This window comes from Triticum urartu, chromosome 2A (genome assembly GCF_056163025.1).
Source record: "Triticum urartu cultivar PI428250 chromosome 2A, HENAU_Tu73, whole genome shotgun sequence".
NCBI lineage: Eukaryota > Viridiplantae > Streptophyta > Magnoliopsida > Poales > Poaceae > Triticum > Triticum urartu.
The window spans coordinates 85,033,872-85,059,581 of record NC_141874.1 but is presented as its reverse complement, the minus strand read 5'-3'; the positions used below and the strand labels follow the sequence as shown (position 1 = coordinate 85,059,581).

Below are 25,710 nucleotides of genomic sequence, written 5' to 3'. Positions count from 1 at the left end.
ACCACTTCACGAAAGTCGCCTCCCGTCCGAGTCGTTGTCGGACCTCGCCGCGCCTCAGCCGCCTGGCCTCATAGCTGCGGATGTCCGAGCCGCCACGGTTCTGGTCCAGAGCCAGTCTCGCCCTTCCAAAATTGGCTGAGCCGCCGGTCTCCGAGAGCCAGCCCCGCCCCTGCTGCTTAAGCCGTTGGACACTGAACTGCCACATCTCAACCTGATGCTACGGCCCATCCTCGTGCAACTCCGCGGGCGAGGTTTTGCTAATCTCTGTCAAATCATTGGCGCACCACTGCGTCACTCTACCGTGTTGAGCCGCCGCCGGAGAGCCGCCATCACACACGATGAGCCGCCGCCTGCCCTCGGGTCAACTGCGTCCGTTTCAAGCTGTTCAAGTCACCGTCTCCACCGTCTCAAACACGATGCCGCTGCAGTTTCTGAGCCACCGGCTGTCGCCTCAATCGCAGGTCGCGACCCTGCCGTTTCGAGGCGCCCTGCTCCTTCGCCGGTCGTCAAGCCTCGCCGCTGCCCCGAGCCACCCTGTGGAGCTGCATGGTGTCTCGCGCCTCCACCACCGTTTCACCCTTGTAGAGAGCCGCCATGCGCCAACCGGCCTTGAGCCGCCACTTCAAGCCGCCACGGCCGTAACAATCAGGTCAATTACCTCATGGTTAAAGTATGATCCAGTCCTCACGCATTGTTATTGGAGGTCGCGTGCAGTTCATTAGACCGTGCCCGCGCCGACTCAACCGTCCACACCCACATCGACTCGTTTGTCTGCCCGGCTTACAATTCCGCGGCTGACTCACGCGTCCACTCCGTGTTCTAAATGTCGCGGTTGACTCTGACATATATATCAACAAATCAGAGCCACGTCTGCTCACACAAGCTGTCCAATGGACATATGCGAGCCGCCCACGCTGTGCTGAGCCGCCGGAGCCGTGATGACCCACAAGTATAGGGGATCTATCGTAGTCCTTTAGATAAGTAAGAGTGTCGAACCCAACAAGGAGCAGAAGGAAATGATAAGCGGTTTTCAGTAAGGTATTCTCTTCAAGCACTAAAATAATAGGTAACAGATAGTTTTGTGATAGGATAATTTGTAATGAGCAACAAGTAGTAAATAAAGTGCAGCAAGGTGGCCCAATCCTTTTTGTAGCAAAGGACAAGCCTGGACAAACTCTTATATGATGTAAAGCGCTCCCGGGGACACATGGGAATATCGTCAAGCTAGTTTTCATCACGTTCATATGATTCGCGTTTGGTACTTTGATAATTTGGTATGTGGGTGGACCGGTGCTTGGGTACTGCCCTTACTTGGACAAGTATCCCACTTATTATTAACCTCTATTGCAAGCATCCGCAACTAAAACAAAAGTATTAAGGTAAACCTAACCATAGCATGAAACATATGGATCCAAATCAGCCCCTTACGAAGCAATGCATAAACTAGGGTTTAAGCTTCTGTCACTCTAGCAACCCATCATCTACTTATTACTTCCCAAAGCCTTCCTCTAGGCCCAAATAATGGTGAAGTGTCATGTAGTCAACGTTCACATAACACCACTAGAGGAGAGACAACATACATCTCACCAAAATATCAAACGGATACCAAATTCACATGACTACTAATAGCAAGACTTCTCCCATGTCCTCAGGAACAAACGTAACTACTCACAAAGCATATTCATGTTCATAATCAGAGGGGTATTAATATGCATATAGGATCTGAACATATGATCTTCCACCAAATAAACCAACTAGCATCAACTACACGGAGTAATTAACACTACTAGCAACCCACAGGTACCAATCCCAGACTTGGAGACAAGAATTGGATACAAGAGATGAGCTAGGGTTTTGAGAGGAGATGGTGCTGGTGAGGATGTTGATGGAGATTGCCCTCTCCCGATGAGAGGAGCATTGGTGATGATGATGGCGATGATTTCCCCCTCCCACAGGGAAGTTTCCCCGGCAGAACAGCTCCGCCAGAGCCCTAGATTGGTTTCGCCAAGGTTTCGCCTCATGGCGGTGGAGTCTCATCAGGGAAGATGGCTTATGATTTTTTCTCATCGAAAGACTCCATATAGCAGAAGATGGTCGTCGAAGGGCCACCAGGGGGCCACGAGGTAGGGGGCGCGCCCAGGGGGTAGGGCGCACCCCCACCCTCGTGGGCAGGGTGTGGCCCCCTTGGTGAACTTCTTGCACTCAATATTTATTATATATTCTGAAATTGACTTCTGTGAAGTTTCAGGACTTTTGGAGCTGTGCAGAATAGGTCTCTAATATTTGCTCCTTTTCCAGCCCAGAATCCCAGCTGCCGGCATTCTCCCTCTTTATGTGAACCTTGTAAAATAAGAGAGAATAGGCATAAGTATTGTGACATAATGTGTAATAACAGCCCATAATGCAATAAATATCGATATAAAAGCATGATGCAAAATGGACGTATCAACTCCCCCAAGCTTAGACCTCGCTTGTCCTCAAGCGAAAGCCAAAATCGAAAAATATGTTCACGTGTTTAGAGATAGAGGTGTCGATAAAAATAAAATACGGACATGAGGGCATCATGATCATTCTTAGAACAACAACTTATATAATTCTTGTCATATGATTTCTTATGCTAGAGTAATAATTCAATAACAATTTCAAGTATGAATCATAAACTTCGTTGAAAACTAACAAACTATAATCTCAGTCATTGGAGCAATTGCAATTTATCATAACATAGGAAAGAGTCAAAATAAGAGCTTTTCAGCAAGTCCACATACTCAACTATCATATAGTCTTTCACAATTGCTAACACTCACGCAATACTTATGGGTATGAAGTTTTAATCGGACACAGAGAAAGATAGGGGCTTATAGTTTTGCCCCCAACATTTTACCTCAAGGGTAATGTCAACAATAATAGTTCATGAAAACTCACATCCAATTAGCCATATATACCAGGATCCTTCCAACATGTTGTGCTTGCCAAAAGATAAAATATAAAAAGGAAAGGTGAAGATCACCATGACTCTTATATAAGGTAGGAGATGAAGATAAAAGATAGGCCCTTCGCAGAGGGAAGAAGAGGTTGTCATGCGCTTTTATGGTTGGATGCACAAAATCTTAATGCGAAAGAATGTCACTTTATATTGCCACTTGTGATATGGACCTTTATTATGCAATTTGTCGCTTTTATTTCTTCCATATCACACGATCGTATAAAGCTTATTTCCTCCACACCAATCAATCAAACATATTTAGAGAGCAAATTTTTTATTGCTTGCACCGATGACAACTTACTTGATGGATCTTACGCAATCCATAGGTAGATATGGTGTACTCTCATGGCAAAACTGGTTTAAGGGTGTTTGGAAGCACAAGTAGTATCTCTACTTGGTGCAAAGAATTTGGCTAGCATGAGGGAGAAATGCAAGCTCAATCATGTTGGATGATCCAAGACAATATAATTTATCTCAGATGTAAGAAAACATAACCCATTATGTTGTCTTCCTTGTCCAACGTCAACTCTTTAGCATGTCATACTTTAATGAGTGCTCACAATCATAAAAGATGTCCAAGATAGTATATTTATATGTGAAGACCTCTCTTTCTTTATTACTTCCTATTAATTGCAACGATGACCAAAATTATGTTTGTCAACTCTCAACAACTTTTATTCATCATACTTTTTATATGTGAGATCATTACTCTCCATAAGATCCATATGATCTCTTTTATTTCTTTCTATTCTTTCTCTTTTCTTTTATTCACTCAAGATCATGGCAAAATAATCAAGCCCTTGACTCAACACTAATCTTTATAAAATATATAGCTCACGGACTCGATTACATAGAAGGATCATAAAGCAAAACTCACAACTAGATCATACTAAAAAGCTTTATGCTACTAGATCAAAATATTATCAAAAGGATCGAACTAAGAAAAATGGTAAAGATAAAAGTGATGGTGATACGATACCGGGGCACTCCCCTAAGCTTGGCAGATGCCAAGGGGAGTGCTCATACCCGATGCTCAGTTCTTCTTTGTTGGTGAAGAAGGTGATGGTTTTGTTGATGGCGTAGGCTTCTTCCTTAATTTGCGCTTGAGGACAGAATTTTGGTCCCTTAGGTCCTCGATCTCCTGTTCCAGGCTCAGTATCTTTTTGCATAGTTCCTGCTTGTTTTCTTGCAAGAGGTGAAAAGGGATAAACTCGATCTTAGGTTTCTTTACTCTATCCGGGAGGCTTAAATTTTTGAAGTCCTGAAAGGATCGAGAAGAGGTGTCTAGAGGGGGGGGATTAGGCACTAAGTGCCAAAAGTTGCATTTTTTAATTTCTTTAAGTTGAAGTGGAGTTTAGGCACTAGTTTAGCAAACACAATACATATCAAGCAAGCATGCAAAGAGTATATGAGCAGCGGAAAGTAAAGCATGCAACTTGCAAGAATGTAAAGGGAAGGGTTTGGAGAATTCAAACGCAATTGGAGACACGGATGTTTTTGTCGTGGTTCCAATAGGTGGTGCTATCATACATCCACGTTGATGGAGACTTCAACCCACGGAGGGTAACGGTTGCGTGAGTCCACGGAGGGCTCCACCCACGAAGGGTCCATGAAGAAGCAACCTTGTCTATCCCATCATGGCCATCGCCCACGAAGGACTTGCCTAACTAGCGGTAGATCTTCACGAAGTAGGCGATCTCCTTGCCCTTACAAACTCCTTGGTTCAATTCCACAATCTTTGTCGGAGGCTCCCAAGTGACACCTAGCCAATCTAGGAGACACCACTCTCCAAGAAGAAACAAATGGTGTGTTGATGATGCACTCCTTGCTCTTGTGCTTCAAATGATAGTCTCCCCAACACTCAACTCTCTCTCACAGGATATGGATTTGGTGGAAAGGAGATTTGAGTGGAAAGCAACTTGGGGAAGGCTAGAGATCAAGATTCATATGGTAGGAATGGAATATCTTGGCCTCAACACATGAGTAGGTGGTTCTCTCTCAGAAAATGTGTATTGGAAGTGTAGGTATGTTCTGATGGCTCTCTCCTTGAATGAAGAGTGGGTGGAGGGGTATATATAGCCTCCACACAAAAACTAACCATTACACACAATTACCAATCTCGGTGAGACCGAAGTGAAAAACTCGATTGGACCGATTTAGCAAACCTAGTGACTGTTAGGGTTTTCGGTGGGACCGACTAGATCAACTCGGTGGAACCGATGTGCTAGGGTTAGGGTAAAACCAAAACTCACTTTGACCGATTACTCCGACTCGGTGGGACCGATTTGGGTAATAAGCGAAACGGAGAGTTGGCCAAGCAAACTCGGTGGGGGCGATTGCATATCTCGGTGGGACCAAAAATATTGCAACATGTAATACAGAGTTTGCAAGCCCATCTCGGTGAGACCGAGATCCCATCGGTGAGATCAAACTGATTAGGGTTTCTGGCAGTGGCTATTTCAACTGAACTCGGTGGCTCCGGATAGAAAGAATCGGTGGGGCCAAGTTTGACTTTTGGTTTAGGACATTTTTGGAAGTGAGAAAGTGGTTAAGGGCTTTGGAGCATATCACTAAGCACTTTGAGCAAGCAAGCCATTAAGCAACACCTCATCCCTTCTTAATAGTATTGGCTTTCCTATAGACTCAATGTGATCTTGGATCACTAAGATATAAAATGTAGAGTCTTGAGCTTGGAGCTTGGGCCAATCCTTTGTCCTTAGCATTTTGAAGGGGTTCCACATCCTCTAGTCCATGCCACTTCATTGTTGAACTCATCTGAAACATACTAGGTAAAAGTGTTAGTCCAACAAGAGATATGTTGTCATTAATTACCAAAATCACCTAGGGAGCACTTGTACTTTCAACTCCACATGCATGTCCCCAGGTTGAGGTAGTGGGACTTCATCTTCATTTGAGCTCGTCTCCTCCTTTCCCTTGGGTTTATAGTCCTCTTATTCTTTCGTAGTCCAGCCACAATGCTCGACATCCCATAGACCTTAGGATCTGCAAAGGTAATCAGCCACATAGCTTTCTCCTTTCGAATCCTGGGATGACACGTTGCTCTAATCTGTAGCAGGACATCTCAAAATAAAGACAAGAGATATTTGCATGATACGGGAGTCAAAACATCCTGGAGATTATATAATGAATTTTTACCAACCAGAATACATGTCGTGTACGAAAACAAAGTTCAGAGAGCACACGAGGTGCCCACGAGGTAGGGGCGCGCCCAGGGGGTAGGGCGTGCCCTCCACCCTCGTGGAGCCCTCGTGTCCATCCCGGACTACTTCTTATTTTTCTATTTATCTAAATATTCCAAAACGGAGAAATATTGCCATTAGAACTATTTTGGAGTCGGTTTACTTACCGTACCACATACCTATTCCTTTTCGGAGTCTGAAACGTTCCGGAAAGTGTCCCTTATGTATTCCTCCGGGGTTAAGGTTTCAATAACATTGCTTTCAACATTTATAGGATTACCTGAGATATAATGTTTAATTCTTTGACCGTTCACCACCTTCGGATTTGTGCCCTCAAAGTTGTTAATCTTTATGGCACCGGAACGATAGACCTACTCGATAACGTAAGGACCTTCCCATTTAGAGAGAAGTTTTCCTGCAAAAAATCTTAAACGAGAGTTGTATAGCAATACATAATCACCTACATTAAACTCATGCTTTTGTATTCTTTTGTCATGCCATCTTTTAACTTTTTCTTTAAATAATTTGGCATTCTCATAGGCTTGGGTTCTCCATTCATCAAGTGAGCTAATGTCAAATAACCTCTTCTCACTGGCAAGATTGAAATCATAATTGAGCTCTTTAATAGCCCAGTAAGCCTTATGTTCTAGTTCGAGAGGTAAGTGACATGCTTTTCCATAAACCATTTTATACGGTGACATACCCATAGGATTTTTATATGCAGTTCTATAAGCCCATAATGCATCATCAAGTTTCCTAGACGAATTCTTTCTAGATCTATTAACAGTCTTTTGCAAAATTAATTTGAGTTCTCTATTACTCAATTCTACTTGACCACTAGACTGTGGGTGGTAAGGAGATGCAATTCTATGATTAACATCATATTTAGCAAGCATTTTACGGAAAGCATCATGAATAAAATGTGAACCACCATCAGTCATTAAATATCTAGGGACTCCAAACCTTGGAAAAATAACTTCTTTAAGCATCTTAATAGAGGTGTTATGATCAGCACTACTAGTTGGAATAGCTTCTACCCACTTAGTAACATAATCAACAGCAACTAAAATATGTGTATATCCATTAGAGGAAGGAAACGGTCCCATATAATCAAAGCCCCAAACATCAAATGGTTCAATAACAAGTGAATAATTCATAGGCATTTCTTGACGTCTACTAATATTACCAATTCTTTGACATTCATCACAAGACAAGACAAACTTACGGGCATCCATGAAGAGAGTAGGCCAATAAAAACCGGATTGCAATACCTTATGTGCAGTTCTATCTCCAGCGTGGTGTCCTCCATAAGCCTCGGAGTGACACTTGCGTAGGATCTGTTCCTGTTCATGCTCAGGTACACAACGTCTAATAACACCATCTACTCCTTCTTTATAAAGATGTGGGTCATCCCAAAAGTAATGTCTCAAATCATAGAAGAACTTTTTCTTTTGCTGGTATGTGAAACTAGGTGGTATAAATTTAGCAACGATGTAATTAGCATAATCAGCATACCATGGAGCAGCATGAGAAGCATTTATGACATTTAATTGTTCATCAGGGAAGCTATCATCAATAGGTAGTGGGTCATCAAGAAAATTCTCTAGCCAAGACAAGTTGTGTGCAACGGGGTTCTCAGCTCCCTTTCTATCAATAATATGCAAATCAAATTCTTGTAGCAAGAGAACCCATCTAATAAGTCTAGGTTTAGCATCTTTCTTTTCCATGAGATATTTAATAGCGGCATGATTAGTGTGAATAGTTACTTTAGAATCAACAATATAAGGTCTGAACTTATCACAAGCAAATACAACTGCTAAGAATTCTTTTTCAGTAGTAGCATAATTTCTCCGAGCATTGTCTAGAGTTTTACTATCATATTTGAAAGGATCGATATGGTTGACTAGAGGGGGGGTGAATAGGCAACTAACAATTTTTAGCTTTTCTTTAACAATTTAAACTTTGCATCAAAGTAGGTTGTCTAGATATGCAACTAGGTGAGCAACCTATATGATGCAACAAGGATAGGAACACAAGCAAGCAAGATATATGAAACAAATAAGCTAGCACAAGTAAAGGCACGAGATAACCAGAAGTGGAGACGGTGGAGACGAGGATGTGTTGCCGAAGTTCCTTCCCTTTGAGAGGAAGTACGTCTCCGTTGGAGCGGTGTGGAGGCACAATGCTCCCCAAGAAGCCACTAGGGCCACCGTATTCTCCTCACGCCCTCACACAATGCGAGATGCCGTGATTCCACTATTGGTGCCCTTGGAGGCGGCGATCGAACCTTTACAAACTAGGTTGGGGCAATCTCCACAACTCAATTGGAGGCTCCCAACGACACCACGAAGCTTCACCACAATGGACTATGGCTTCGCGGTGACCTCAACCGTCTAGGAGGCTCAAACACCCAAGAGTAACAAGATCCGCAAGGGATTAGTGGGGGGAATAAAATATCTCTTGGTGGAAGTGTAGATCGAGGCCTTCTAAACCACTCCCGAGCAAATCAACAAGTTTGGTCAGCTAGGGAGTGAGATCAGGCGAAAATGGAGCTTAGAGCAATAATGGAGCTTAGGGGTGGAAGAGGCAAGTCAACGGGGAAGAAGGGGACCCCTTATATAGTGTGGGAAAAGGATCCGACCGTTACCCACCAACCAGCCCGCGGCCAGCGGTACTACCGCGCCTGGCCAGCGGTACTACCGCAAGGCCACGCGGTACTACTGCTTGCAACCAAGCGGTACTACCGCACGGCTGTGCGGTACTACCGTACCGACCCACAGTACTGCCGCAACCCCAGCGATAGAAAAGATAAACAGACGCGCAGGAGCTAGGGGCGGTACTTCCGCACGCGCGGTACTACCGCGCCCCCCATGCGGTACTACCGCAAGGCAAAAAACCCCAGCCAGGGGGAAGGGAACTTCCGTGCCTACTTCCACAAAGAAACGGAAGTAGCAAAAACCCGACACAGTAGTACCGCCGAGGGGCGGTACTACTGCCTGACTGCATAGCGCGGTACTACCGCTCGGTGAAAACGGTACTACCGCGGTAGGTGCGGACGTAAAAAATTACATCCTCCCCTATTACCGCAAAGGGGCGGCACTAGCCTGGTGGGCAGTGGTAGTGCGGCTCCAGGGGAGCGGTACTACCGTGGTCACCGGCGGTACTACCGCGCCACCACGCGGTACTACCACGGATGCCTACGGTACTACCATTTTCCTGGGAACAGTACTACCGCGACCAACCACAGCAGCCAGACAAGGGAGGCAAGAAAACGGAGGAAGCTCCAAGGAAAAAGGAGGGGACAAGAAGGAGACGTGTACGTGATGATTCCACCCAAACCTTTCCAACGCGGACCCCCTCTTAATAGTATGGCTTTCCTACGACTCAAATCCACCAAAAAGAAACGTAGAAAAGACGCCGTCTTCATCAGTCTTCGAGGGGCACCCAATCGTCTTGTCCCTAGCAATGAAGTGTCTGGAATACTCAAGGCACACGATTAGTCCGCAAATGCGTTGTCATCAATCACTAAAACACTTAGGGATAAATATGCCCTTACAATATTGAATAACATTTAATTTCTTATCAACTCTTTGCCCTAGAACATCACCTACAGCATAATCACTAGCATCACACATAATTTCAAAAGGTAAATTCCAATCAGGTGGCTGAACAATAGGTGCAGAGATTAATGCTTTCTTAAGTATTTCAAATGCTTCTACGCAATCAACATCGAAGACAAATGGTATATCTTTTGTAATAAATTAGTCAGAGGCCGAGAAATTTTTGAGAAGTCCTTAATGAACCTCCTATAAAAACCGGCGTGACGAAGGAAACTTCTTATACCTTTGATGTCCTTGGGACATGGCATCTTTTCAATAGCATCAACTTTAGCATTATCAACTTCAATACCTCTTTCAGAAACTTTATGCCCCAAGACAATACCTTCATTAACCATAAAGTGGCACTTCTCCCAATTCAAGACAAGGTTAGTTTCTTCACATCTCTCCAAAACTCGATCAAGATTGCTTAAGCAATCATCAAAAGAGGATCCATAGATGGAGAAATCATCCATGAAAACCTCACAAATCTTTTCACAAAAGTCAGAGAATATAGCCATCATGCATCTTTGAAAGGTAGCAGGTGCATTACATAAACCAAAAGGCATACGTCTATAAGCAAAAGTACCAAAAGGGAAAGTAAAAGTAGTCTTTGATTGATCATTGGCTTACACAAGTATTTGAGAGAAATTCGAATAACCATCTAGAAAGCAAAAATGTGTATGTTTGGATAATCTTTCTAGCATTTGATCGATAAAAGGTAAGGGGTAATGATCTTTTTAGTAGCTTTATTTAATTTGCGAAAATCAATTAACACCCTATAACCTGTAATAATTCTTTGCGGTATCAACTCATCTTTATCATTAGGAACAACAGTAATACCTCCCTTCTTAGGGACACATGGACAGGACTTACTTGTTGGGGAACGTTGCAGAAAACAAAAATTTTCCTACGGTTTCACTAAGATCCATCTATGAGTTCATCTAGCAACGAGTGATCGGATTGCATCTACATACCTTTGTAGATCGCGAGCGGAAGCGTTCAAGAGAACGGGGATGAGGGAGTCGTACTCGACGTGATCCAAATCACCGGAGATCCTAGCGCCGAACGGACGGCACCTCCGCGTTCAACACACGTACGGTCAGCGTGACGTCTCCTCCTTCTTGATCCAGCAAGGGGAAGGGAGAGGTTGATCAAGATCCAGCAGCACGACGGCGTGGTGGTGGATGCAGCAGTCACCGCAGCAGGGCTTCGTCGTTCTTCTGCGAGAGGGAGAGGTGTAGCAGGGGAGAGGGAGGCGCCAAGAGTCAAGGGTGCCGCTGCCCCTCCCCCCCCTTTATATAGGCTCCCCAAGGGGGGCCACCGGCCCTAGGAGATGGGATCTCCTAAGGGGGCGGCGGCCAAGGGTGGAGTGGCCCCCAAGGCAAGTGGGGCGCCCCCCCACCCTAGGGTTTCCAACCCTAGGCACAGGGGGTGGGCCAAGGGGGCGCACCAGCCCACTATGGGATGGTTCCCCTCCCCACTTCAGCCCATGGGGCCATCCGGGATGGGTGGCCCCACCCGGTGGACCCCCGGGACCCATCCGGTGGTCCCGGTACAATACCGGTGACCCCCGAAACTCTCCCGATGGCCGAAACTGCACTTCCTATATATAATTCTTCACCTCTGGACCATTCCGGAACTCCTCGTGACGTCCGGGATCTCATCCGGGACTCCGAACAACTTTCGGGTTACTGCATATTCATATCTCTACAACCCTAGCATCACCGAACCTTAAGTGTGTAGACCCTACGGGTTCGGGAGACATGTAGACATGACCGAGATGGCTCTCCTGTCAATAACCAACAGCGGGATCTGGATACCCATGTTGGCTCCCACATGCTCCTCAATGATCTCATCGGATGAACCACGATGTCGAGGATTCAAGCAACCCCGTATACAATTCCCTTTGTCAATCGGTATGTTACTTGCCCGAGATTCGATCGTCGGTATCCCAATACCTCGTTCAATCTTGTTACCGGCAAGTCACTTTACTCGTACCGTAATGCATGATCCCTTGACCAGACACTTGGTCACTTTGAGCTCATTATGATGATGCATTACCGAGTGGGCCTAGAGATACCTCTCCGTCATACGGAGTGACAAATCCCAGTCTCGATTCGTGCCAACCCAACAGACACTTTCGGAGATACCCGTAGTATACCTTTATAGTCACCCAGTTACGTTGTGACGTTTGGTACACCCAAAGCATTCCTATGGTATCCGGGAGTTACACGATCTCATGGTCTAAGGAAAAGATACTTGACATTGGAAAAACTCTAGCAAACGAACTATACGATCTTGTGCTATGTTTAGGATTGGGTCTTGTCCATCACATCATTCTCCTAATGATGTGATCTCGTTATCAATGACATCCAATGTCCATAGTCAGGAAACCATGACTATCTGTTGATCATCGAGCTAGTCAACTAGAGGCTTACTAGGGACATGTTGGTGTCTATGAATTCACACATGTATTACGATTTCCGGATAACACAATTATAGCATGAATAAAAGACAATTATCATGAACAAGGAAATATAATAATAATGCTTTTATTATTGCCTCTAGGGCATATTTCCAACAGTCTCCCACTTGCACTAGAGTCAATAATCTAGTTACATTGTGATGAATCGAACACCCATGGAATTCTGGTGTTGATCATGTTTTTCTCTAGGGAGAGGTTTAGTCAACGGATCTGCTACATTCAGGTCCGTATGTACTTTACAAATATCTATGTCTCCATCTTGAACATTTTCACGAATGGAGTTGAAGCGACGCTTGATGTGCCTGGTCTTCTTGTGAAACCTGGGCTCCTTGGCAAGTGCAATAGCTCCAGTGTTGTCATAGAAGAGTTTGATCGGCCCCGACGCATTGGGTATGACTCCTAGGTCGGTGATGAACTCCTTCACCCAAATTGCTTCATGCGCTGCCTTCGAGGCTGTCATGTACTCCGCTTCACATGTAGATCCCGCCACGACGCTCTGCTTGCAACTGCACCAGCTTACTGCCCCACCAATCAAAATATACACGTATCCGGTTTGTGACTTAGAGTCATCCAGATCTGTGTCGAAGCTAGCGTCGATGTAACCCTTTACGACGAGCTCTTCATCACCTCCATAAATGAGAAACATGTCCTTAGTCCTTTTCAGGTACTTCAGGATATTCTTGACCGCTGTCCAGTGTTCCTTGCTGGGATTACTTTGGTACCTTCCTACCAAACTTACGGCAAGGTTTACATCAGGTCTGGTACACAGCATGGCATACATAATAGACCCTATGGCTGAGGCATAGGGGATGACACTCATCTCTTCTATATCTTCTGCCGTGGTCGGACATTGAGCTGAGCTCAATTTCACACCTTGCAACACAGGCAAGAACCCCTTCTTAGACTGATCCATATTGAACTTCTTCAATATCTTATCAAGGTATGTGCTTTCTGAAAGACCTATGAGGCGTCTTGATCTATCTCTATAGATCTTGATGCCTAATATATAAGCAACTTCTCCAAGGTCCTTCATTGAAAAACTCTTATTCAAGTAGGCCTTAATGTTGTCCAAGAGTTCTATATCATTTCCCATCAAAAGTATGTCATCTACATATAATATGAGAAATGCTACAGAGCTCCCACTCACTTTCTTGTAAACGCAGGCTTCTCCATAAGTCTGCATAAACCCAAACGCTTTGATCATCTCATCAAAGCGAATGTTCCAACTCCGAGATGCTTGCACCAGCCCATAAATCGAGCGTTGGAGCTTGCACACCTTGTCAGCATTCTTAGGATCGATAAAACCTTCCGGCTGCATCATATACAATTCTTCCTTAAGGAAACCATTAAGGAATGCCATTTTGACGTCCATTTTCCATATCTCATAATCATAGAATGCGGCAATTGCTAACATGATTCGGACGGACTTCAGCTTCGCTACGGGTGAGAAAGTCTCATCGCAGTCAACCCCTTGAACTTGTCGATAACCCTTAGCGACAAGCCTAGCTTTATAGATGGTCACATTACCATCCGCGTCTGTCTTCTTCTTAAAGATCCATTTATTTTCTATGGCTCGCCGATCATCGGGCAAGTCAGTCAAAGTCCATACTTCGTTTTCATACATGGATCCTATCTTGGATTTCATGGCTTCCAGCCATTTGTCAGAATCCGGTCCCGCCATTGCTTCTTCATAGTTTGAAGGTTCACCGTTGTCTAACAACATGATTTCCAAGACAGGGTTTCCGTACCACTCTGGTGCGGAACGTGTCCTTGTGGACCTACGAAGTTCAGTAGCAACTTGATCTGAAGTTTCATGATCATCATCGTTAACTTCCTCTCTAGTCGGTGCAGGCACCTCAGGAACATTTTCTTGAGTTGCGCCACTTTCCGGTTCAAGAGGTAATACTTCATCAAGTTCTACTTTCCTCCCACTTACTTCTTTCAAGAGAAACTCTTTCTCTAGAAAGGATCCATTCTTGGCAACAAAGATCTTGCCTTCGGATCTGAGGTAGAAGGTATACCCAATAGTTTCTTTAGGGTATCCTATGAAGACGCATTTTTCCGACTTGGGTTCGAGCTTTTCAGGTTGAAGTTTCTTGACATAAGCATCGCATCCCCAAACTTTTAGAAATGACAGCTTAGGTTTCTTCCCAAACCATAATTCATACGGTGTCGTCTCAACGGATTTCGATGGAGCCCTATTTAAAGTGAATGCGGCAGTCTCTAATGCATAGCCCCAAAATGATAGCGTTAAATCGGTAGGAGACATCATAGATCGCACCATATCTAATAGAGTGCGATTACGATGTTCGGACACACCATTACGCTGAGGTGTTCCAGGCGGCGTGAGTTGTGAAACTATTCCACATTTTCTTAAGTGTGTGCCAAATTCGTGACTCAAGTATTATCCCCCACGATCTGATCGCAAGAACTTGATTTTCCTGTCACGTTGATTCTCAACCTCACTCTGAAATTCCTTGAACTTTTCAAAGGTCTCAGACTTGTGTTTCATTAAATAGATATACCCATATCTACTCAAGTCATCAGTGAGGGTGAGAACATAACGATAGCCACCGCGAGCCTCTACACTCATTGGACCGCACACATCAGTATGTATGATTTCCAATAAGTTGGTTGCTCGCTCCATTGTTCCTGAGAACGGAGTCTTGGTCATTTTACCCATGAGGCATGGTTCGCATGTGTCAAATGATTCGTAATCAAGAGACTCTAAAAGTCCATCTGCATGGAGCTTCTTCATGCGTTTGACACCTATGTGACCAAGGCGGCAGTGCCACAAGTATGTGGGTCCATCATTATCAACCTTACATCTTCTGGTATTCACACTATGAATATGTGTAGCATTACGCTCGAGATTCATTAAGAATAAACCATTCACCATCGGAGCATGACCATAAAACATATCTCTCATATAAATAGAACAACCATTATTCTCGGATTTAAATGAGTAGCCATCTCATATTAAACAAGATCCTGATACAATGTTCACGCTCAAACTTGGCACTAAATAACAATTATTGAGGTTTAAAACTAATCCCGTAGGTAAATGTAGAGGTAGCGTGCCGACGGCGATCACATCAACCTTGGAACCATTCCCGACATGCATCGTCACCTCGTCCTTCGCCAGCCTCCGCTTATTCCGCAGCTCCTGCTTTGAGTTACAAATTTGAGCAACTGCACCGGTATCAAATACCCAGGACCTACTACGAGTACTGGTAAGGTACACATCAATTACATGTATATCACATATACCTTTCGTGATGCCGGCCTTCTTGTCCGCTAAGTATTTGGGGCAGTTCCGCTTCTAGTGACCACTTCCCTTGCAATAAAAACACTCAGTCTCGGGCTTGGGTCCATTTTTTGGCTTCTTCCCGGCAGCTTGCTTACCGGGCGTGGCAACTCCCTTGCCGTCCTTCTTGAAGTTCTTCTTACCCTTGCCTTTCTTGAACTTAGTGGTTTTATTCACCATCAACACTTGATGTTCCTTTTTGACTTCTACCTCTGCTGATTTCAGCATAGCAAATACTTCAGGAATGGTCTTTTCCATCCCCTGCATATTGAAGTTCATCACAAAGCTCTTGTAGCTCGGTGGAAGCGACTGAAGGATTCTGTCAATGACCGTGTCATCCGGGAGATTAACTCCCAGTTGAGTCAAGCGGTTATGTAACCCAGACATAGTGAGTATGTGCTCACTGACAGAACTATTTTCCTCCATCTTACAGCTGAAGAACTTGTCGGAGACTTCATATCTCTTGACCCGGGCATGAGCTTGAAAAACCATTTTTAGCTCTTCGAACATCTCATATGCTCCGTGTCTCTCAAAATGCTTTTGGAGCCCCAGTTCTAAGCTGTAAAGCATGCCGCACTAAATGAGGGAGTAATCATTGGAACGTGTCTGCCAAGCGTTCATAACGTCTTGTTCTGCAGGGAGAACAGGTGCTTCACCTAGCGGTGCTTGTAGGACATAATCTTTCTTGGCAGCTATGAGGATGATCCTCAGGTTCCGGACCCAGTCCGTATAGTTGCTGCCATCGTCTTTCAGCTTGGTTTTCTCTAGGAACGCGTTGAAGTTGAGGACAACGTTGGCCATTTGATCTACAAGACATGTTGTAAAGGTTTTAGACTAAGTTCATGATAATTAAGTTCATCTAATCAAATTATTCAATGAACTTCCACTCAGATAGACATCCCTCCAGTCATCTAAGTATAACATGATCCGAGTTAACTAGGCCGTGTCCGATCATCACGTGAGACGGACTAGTCAACGTCGGTGAACATCTTCATGTTGATCGTATCTTCTATACGACTCATGCTCGACCTTTCGTTCTTCTGTGTTCTGAGGCCATGTCTGTACATGCTAGGCTCGTCAAGTCAACCTAAGTGTTTGCATGTGTAAATCTGTCTTACACCCATTGTATGTGAACGTTGGAATCTATCACACCCGATCATCACGTGGTGCTTCAAAACAACGAACTTTCGCAACGGTGCACAGTTAGGGGGAACACTTTCTTGAAATTATTATGAGGGATCATCTTATTTACTACCGTCGTTCTAAGTAAACAAGATGTAAAAACATGATAAACATCACATGCAATCAAATAATAATAGTGACATGATATGGCCAATATCACATAGCACCTTTGATCTCCATCTTGGGGCTCCATGATCATCTTGTCACCGGCATGACACCATGATCTCCATCATCGTGTCTCCATGAAGTTGCTCGCCAACTAATACTTCTACTACTATGGCTAACACGTTTAGCAATAAAGTAAAGTAATTTACATGGCGTTTCTCAATGACACGCAGGTCATACAAAAAATAAAGACAACTCCTATGGCTCCTGCCGGTTGTCATACTCATCGACATGCAAGTCGTGATTCCTATTACAAGAACATGATCTCATACATCACATATATATCATTCATCATTCATCACAACTTTGGCCATATCACATCACAGAACACTTGCTGCAAAAACAAGTTAGACGTCCTCTAATTGTTGTTGCAAGTTTTACGTGGCTGCAATAGGGTTCTAGCAAGAACGTTTTCTTACCTACGTGAAAGCCACAGCGTGATTTGTCAACTTCTATTTACCCTTCATAAGGACCCTTTTCATCGAATCCGCTCCAACTAAAGTGGGAGAGACAGACACCCGCCAGCCACCTTATGCAACTAGTGCATGTTAGTCGGTGGAACCGGTCTCATGTAAGCGTACGTGTAAGGTTGGTCCGGGCCACTTCATCCCACAATACCGCTGAAGCAAAATAAGACTAGTAGCGGCAAGAAAGTTGACAACATCTACGCCCACAACAAATTGTGTTCTACTCGTGCAAAGAGAACTAAGCATAGACCTAGCTCATGATGCCACTGTTGGGGAACGTTGCAGAAAACAAAAATTTTCCTACGGTTTCACCAAGATCCATCTATGAGTTCATCTAGCAACGAGTGATCGAATTGCATCTACATACCTTTGTAGATCGCGAGCGGAAGCATTCAAGAGAACGGGGATGAGGGAGTCGTACTCGACGTGATCCAAATCACCGGAGATCCTAGCGCCGAACGGACGGCACCTCTGCGTTCAACACACGTACGGTCAGCGTGACGTCTCCTCCTTCTTGATCCAGCAAGGGGAAGGGAGAGGTTGATGAAGATCCAGCAGCACGACAGCGTGGTGGTGGATGCAGCAGTCACCGCAGCAGGGCTTCGCCGTTCTTCTGCGAGAGGGAGAGGTGTAGCAGGGGAGAGGGAGGCGCCAAGAGTCAAGGGTGCCGCTGCCCCTCCCCCCCCTTTATATAGGCTCCCCAAGGGGGGCCGCCGGCCCTAGGAGATGGGATCTCCTAGGGGGCGGCGGCCAAGGGTGGAGTGGCCCCCAAGGCAAGTGGGGCGCCCCCCCACCCTAGGGTTTCCAACCCTAGGCACAGGGGGTGGGTCAAGGGGGCGCACCAGCCCACTATGGGCTGGTTCCCCTCCCCACTTCAGCCCATGGGGCCCTCCGGGATGGGTGGCCCCACCCGGTGGACCCCCGGGACCCATCCGGTGGTCCCGGTACAATACCGGTGACCCCCGAAACTCTCCCGATGGCCGAAACTGCACTTCCTATATATAATTCTTCACCTCCGGACCATTCCGGAACTCCTCGTGACGTTCGGGATCTCATCCGGGACTTCGAACAACTTTCGGGTTACTGCATATTCATATCTCTACAACCCTAGCGTCACCGAACCTTAAGTGTGTAGACCCTACGGGTTCGGGAGACATGTAGACATGACCGAGATGGCTCTCCGGTCAATAACCAACAGCGGGATCTAGATACCCATGTTGGCTCCCACATGCTCCTCGATGATCTCATCGGATGAACCACGATGTCGAGGATTCAAGCAACCCCGTATACAATTCCCTTTGTCAATCGGTACGTTACTTGCCCGAGATTCGATCGTCGGTATCCCAATACCTCGTTCAATCTCGTTACCGGCAAGTCACTTTACTCGGACCGTAATGCATGATCCCGTGACCAGATACTTGGTCACTTTGAGCTCATTATGATGATGCATTACCGAGTGGGCCCAGAGATACCTCTCCGTCATACGGAGTGACAAATCCCAGTCTCGATTCGTGCCAACCCAACAGACACTTTCGGAGATACCTATAGTATACCTTTATAGTCACCCAGTTACGTTGTGACGTTTGGTACACCCAAAGCATTCCTACGGTATCCGGGAGTTACACGATCTCATGGTCTAAGGAAAACATACTTGACATTGGAAAAACTCTAGCAAACGAACTATATGATCCTGTGCTATGTTTAGGATTGGGTCTTGTCCATCACATCATTCTCCTAATGATGTGATCTCGTTATCAATGACATCCAATGTCCATAGTCAGGAAACCAGGACTATCTGTTGATCAACGAGCTAGTCAACTAGAGGCTTACTAGGGACATGTTGGTGTCTATGAATTCACACATGTATTACGATTTCCGGATAACACAATTATAGCATGAATAAAAGACAATTATCATGAACAAGGAAATATAATAATAATGCTTTTATTATTGCCTTTAGGGCATATTTCCAACATTACCCACTGACTATCAGCAACGGGATAAATTATACCTGCCTCAAGAAGCTTTAGTATTTCCTTTCTTACCACTTCCTTCATCTTAGGATTCAGCCGTCGTTGATGATCACGAACTGGTTTGGCATCTTCCTCCAAATTTATTTTGTGTTGACACAGAGTGGGACTAATGCCCTTAAGATCATCAAGAGTATATCCAATAGCAGCATGGTGCTTCTTCAGAGTTTTCAATAATCTCTCTTCTTCATGCTCTGAAAGGTTAGCACCAGTAATAACAGGATATATCTTTTTCTCATCAAGATAAGCATATTTAAGAGTATCAGGTAACGGTTTAAGCTCAAACACGGGATCACCCATGGGTGGAGGAGGATCCCCTAGGATTTCAACAGGCAAATTGTGTTTCAGGATGGGTTCCTGTTTAAAGAATACTTCATCTATTTCCCTTCTTTCATTCATAAACATATCATTTTCATGGTCTAGCAAATATTGTTCTAAAGGATCACTAGGAGGTATGGCAATAGAAGCAAGACCAATAATTTCATCTTTACTAGGAAATTCCTCTTCACGGTGTTGTCTACGAAATTTAGAGAAATTAAATTCATGAGACATATCATCTAAACCAATAGTAACAACATCCTTTTTGCAATCTATCTTAGCATTAACTGTGTTCAAAAAGGGTCTACCAAATATAATGGGACAAAAGCTATCTTGTGGGGAACCAAGAACAAGAAAATCAGCAGGATATTTAGTTTTCCCACGCAAGACTTCAACATCTCTAACAATCCACATTGGTGAAATAGTATCTCTATTGGCAAGTTTAATTGTGACATCAATATCTTCTATCTCAGCAGGTGCAATATCATGCATAATTTCTTTGTAGAAGTCGTAAGGTATTGCACTAGCACTAGCACCCATATCACATAAGCCATGATAACAATGATCTCCTATTTTAACAGAAATAACAGGCATGCCTACCACATGTCTGTTTTTATCTTTAGCACAAGGTTTAGCAATTCTAGCAGTCTCATCAAGGAAATGAATAACATGCCCATCAATATTATCAGACAATAGATCTTTAACAATAGCAATATCAGGTTCAACTTTAATTTGCTTAGGAGGTGTATAAGTTTTAATATTGCTTTTATGAACCACAGTTGAAGCTTTAGCATGATCTTTTATCCTGACAGGAAAAGGTGGTTTCTCAACATAAGAAGTAGGAACAATAGGATCATTATAAGTGATGGTCTTTTCTTCAACTTTAATAGGTGCAGCTAATTTTACTTCTATGGGGGGATGATATTTAAACCACTTCTCCCTAGGGAGATCAACATGAGGAGCAAAAGATTCACAAAAAGAAGCTACTATCTCAGAGTCAAGTCCATATTTAGTGCTAAATTTACGGAAAACATCGGTATCCATAAAAGATTTAACACAATCAAACTTAGGTGTCATACCTGACTCCTTACCTTCATCGAGGTCCCAATCTTCAGAGTTGCGTTTAATTCTTTCCAATAAATCCCATTTGAATTCAATAGTCTTTGTCATAAAAGAGCCAGCACAAGAAGTATCGAGCATGGTGCGATTGTTATCAGAAAGCCGAGCATATAAATTTTGAATAATCATTTCTCTTGAGAGCTCATGATTGGGGCATGAATATAACATTGATTTAAGCCTCCCCCAAGCTTGAGCGATGCTTTCTCCTTCGTGATACGTCTCCAACGTATCTATAATTTTTGATTGCTCCATGCTATGTTATCTACTGTTTTGGGCAATATTGGGCTTTATTATCCACTTTTATATTATTTTTGGGACTAACCTATTAACCGGAGGCCCAGCCCAGAATTGCTGTTTTTTGCCTATTTCAGTGTTTCGAAGAAAAGGAATATCAAACGGAGTCGAAATGGAACAAAATCAACTAGAGAAGTTATTTTTGGAAGGAAAGCTACCGGAAAAGCTTGGAGAGCACGTCAGGAAAGAAGGGAGGTGCCCACGAGTGTGGGGGGCACGCCCACCCCCCTAGGGCGCGCCCCCTGCCTCGTGGCCCCCCCTTCGGTCCACCGACGTACTTCCTGCAAAAACCAAAAACCAATCTAGACCCGTATATACCTACGTACCCTAAAACCAAAAACCAACGTACCGGAAAAACCAATCTAGGTATATACCGGAAAACCAAAAACCAAAAACCAAAAACCAAAAACCTAAAACTTCCAGAACAGAGATTAGATCGGGAGTTCCGCCGCCAGAAGCCTCCGTAGCCACCAAAAACCAATCTAGACCCGTTTCGGCACCCTGCCGGAGGGGGCAATCCTTCCCCGGTGGCCATCTTCATCATCCATGACGAGGAGGGAGTAGTTCTCCCTCGAGGCTGAGGGTATGTACCAGTAGCTATGTGTTTGATCTCTCTCTCGTGTTCTTGAGATGGTACGATCTTGATGTATCGCGAGCTTTGCTATTATATTTGGATCCTATGATGTTTCTTCCCCCCTCTACTCTCTTGTAACGAATTGAGTTTCCCCTTTGAAGTTATCTTATCGGATTGAGTCTTTAAAGATTTGAGAACACTTGATGTATGTCTTGTCGTGCGTATCTGTGGTGACAATGGGATACCACGTGATTCACTTGATGTATGTTTTGGTGATCAACTTGCGGGTTTCGCCCATGAACCTATGCATAGGGGTTGGCACACGTTTTTGTCGTGATTCTCCGGTAGGAACTTTGGGGCACTCTTTGAGGTCCTTTGTGTTGGTTGAATAGATGAATCTCAGATTGTGTGATGCATATCGTATAATCATACCCACGGATACTTGAGGTGACATTGGAGTATCTAGGTGAAATTAGGGTTTTGGTTGATTTGTATCTTAAAGTGTTATTCTAGTACGAACTCTAGGGCTGTTTGTGACACTTATAGGAATAGCCCAACGGATTGATTGGAAAGAATAACTTTGAGGTGGTTTCATACCCAACCATAATATCTTCGTTCGTTCTCCGCTATTAGTGACTTTGGAGTGACTCTTTGTTGCATGTTGAGGGATAGTTATGTGATCCAATTATGATATTATTGTTGAGGGAACTTACACTAGCGAAAGTATGAACCCTAGGCCTTATTTCCACGCATTGCAATACCGTTTACGCTCACTTTTATCACTTGCTACCTTGCTGTTTTTATTATTTCAGATTACAAATACCTTTATCTACTATCCATATACCACTTGTATCACCATCTCTTCGCCGAACTAGTGCACCTATACAATTTACCATTGTATTGGGTGTGTTGGGGACACAAGAGACTCTTTGTTATTTGGTTGCAGGGTTGCTTGAGAGAGACCATCTTCATCCTACGCCTCCCACGGATTGATAAACCTTAGGTCATCCACATGAGGGAAATTTGCTACTGTCCTACAAACCTCTGCACTTGGAGGCCCAACAACGTCTACAAGAAGAAGGTTTTGTGGTAGACATCACTTCACGAGGCCAGAAATTATATATATAATTGCGATCACGATGAACAAGATGCATAGGATAAAACTTCTGATGAAATTCCAATTTCAATCGTTTGTAGTTCCATGACCCTGTATCATCACATAGCCTATACCATGTCAATGCATCTTCCTTCAAAGATAAAGGGAAGACCTTATTCTTAATAACATCTCCGGGTACACCTGCAAGCTTAAATAATCCACAAACTTCATCCACATATATTAGGTGCTCATCAGGATGTGTTGTTCCGTCTCCTGCAAAAGGATTAGCTAGCAGTTTTTCTATCATACCCGAAGGAATTTCAAAGCAGACATTTTCATTTTCAGTAGGTTTAGTAGGTTGAGGAGCAACTCTTTGCTCTACTGGTCACGGTGAAGATACCCCGAACAAGCCCCTCAGAGGATTACTTTCCATAGTAACAAGTGACAGCAAATTTCAGCACACTATATAAATTTTTCCTTACCAAATTCCACCTACCAAAGGCGCTTCACTCCCCGGCAACGGCGCCAGAAAAGAGTCTTGATGACCCACAAGTATAGGGGATCTATCGTAGTCCTTTCGATAAGTAAGTGTGTCGAACCCAACGAGGAGCAGAAGGAAATGATAAGCGGTTTTCAACAAGGTATTCTCTGCAAGCACTGAAATAATAGGTAACAGATAGTTTTGTGATAGGATAATTTGTAACGAGAAACAAGTAACAAAAGTAAATAAAGTGCAGCAAGGTGGCCCAATCCTTTTTGTAGCAAAGGACAAGCCTGGACAAACTATTATATGATGTAAAGTGCTCCCGAGGACACATGGGAATATCGTCAAGCTAGTTTTGATCACGTTCATATGATTCGCGTTCGGTACTTTAATAATTTGGTATGTGGGTGGACCGGTGCTTGGGTACTGCCCTTACTTGGACAAGTATCCCACTTATGATTAACCTCTATTGCAAGCATCCGCAACTACAACAAAAGTATTAAGGTAAACCTAACCATAGCATGAAACATATGGATCCAAATCAGCCCCTTACGAAGCAACACATAAACTAGGGTTTAAGCTTCTATCACTCTAGCAACCCATCGTCTACTTATTACTTCCCAAGGCCTTCCTCTAGGCCCAAATAATGGTGAAGTGTCATGTAGTCGACGTTCACATAACACCACTAGAGGAGAGACAACATACATCTCATCAAAATATCGAACGAATACCAAATTCACATGACTACTAATAGCAAGACTTCTCCCATGTCCTCAGGAACAAACGTAACTACTCACAAAGCATATTCATGTTCATAATCAGAGGGGTATTAATATGCATATAGGATATGAACATATGATCTTCCACCAAATAAACCAACTAGCATCAACTACACGGAGTAATTAACACTACTAGCAACCCACAAGTACCAATCCCGGACTTGGAGACAAGAATTGGATACAAGAGATGAGCTAGGGTTTTGAGAGGACATGGTGCTGGTGAGGATGTTGATGGAGATTGCCCTCTCCCGATGAGAGGAGCGTTGGTGATGATGATGGCGATGATTTCCCCCTCCCGGAGGGAAGTTTCCCCGGCAGAACAGCTCCGCGAGAGCCCTAGATTGGTTCCGCCAAGGTCCCGCCTCGTGGCAGCGGAGTCTCGTCAGGGAAGATGGCTTATGATTTTTTTCTCATCGAAAGACTCCATATAGCAGAAGATGGTCATCGGAGGGCCACCAGGGGGGCCACGAGGTAGGGGGCGCGCCCAGGGGGTAGGGCGCGCCCCCACCCTCGTGGGCAGGGTGTGGCCCCCCTGGTGAACTTCTTGCACTCAATATTTATTATATATTCTGAAATTGACTTCTGTGAAGTTTCAGGACTTTTGGAGCTGTGCAGAATAGGTCTCTAATATTTGCTCCTTTTCCAGCCCAGAATCCCAGCTGCCGGCATTCTCCCTCTTTATGTGAACCTTGTAAAATAAGAGAGAATAGGCATAAGTATTGTGACATAATGTGTAATAACAGCCCATAATGCAATAAATATCGATATAAAAGCATGATGCAAAATGGACGTATAAGGCCGCGTTGAGCCACCTCTGCCGTGTTGAGCCGGCGGGGCTATTTTGAGTCGCCGGTTTGCCCGAGCCACCTCTGTCACATTGTATGGATCATCCATCATCCGAACAAAACAGGTGAAATCCATATAAATCTATTTTTGACACGTATTGTTTTTTTGTCAACGAACAATTACTTTGCCCTGTAATATTTTACACAGGATAATTTTTTTATGCCATCATACGGCGGATACCGAGTGCATGCACTAGCATTCGTCCATGCCACGCTGCTCGACAGACATGTGTGCAAGCCGCCGTTCCCGTGGTCCAGTCTGCATCAACTCGTCAGGACCACGCAAATTACCCAATAAGCACGCACAGGCCGCCGTCCCCCGCAGTCCGGTTTTACATCAACGCGTCGGCCAACTCGCCCGTCTGCGCCGTCTTACAACGCCACAGACGACTCGCCGTCCACCTGCGAGACCGGTTCATGCATCCACGCCAGCTTACAACGCAGAGGGCAACTTGCTCGTCCGCACCGGCTTACAACGCCGTGACCGGCTCATCTTTCTGCTCCTACGGTCGATTCACCCGTGATGGATTTCAGTGATCATCAACTCCGCGGTGAATAGTTTTCGGCCTAACATATCAGTTGAAATCCAACTAGCATATATTTTATATTGTTTTCTTTAAAAGAGAAATTATTCTGGCTTTTAAGTTCTCCAATGCAGGACGGGGTCGTTATATCATTGCGCTATTGAAGGACTCATACCGGTTTATATCACGGTCAAATATGGAGAGTCTCAAGTGTAAGTGCATCTAGTGCCCCTTAGTGATTTTGCTGTATTGAAGACTT

At 44.4% G+C, this 25,710-nt stretch overlaps 1 pseudogene; it reads left to right on the top strand.

Moving 5' to 3' along the window:
* The first annotated feature begins 338 nt into the window (after positions 1-338).
* The window catches only part of LOC125535094 (phosphoribosylformylglycinamidine cyclo-ligase, chloroplastic/mitochondrial-like), a 61,361-nt pseudogene continuing 35,989 nt past the window's right edge, over positions 339-25,710 (top strand).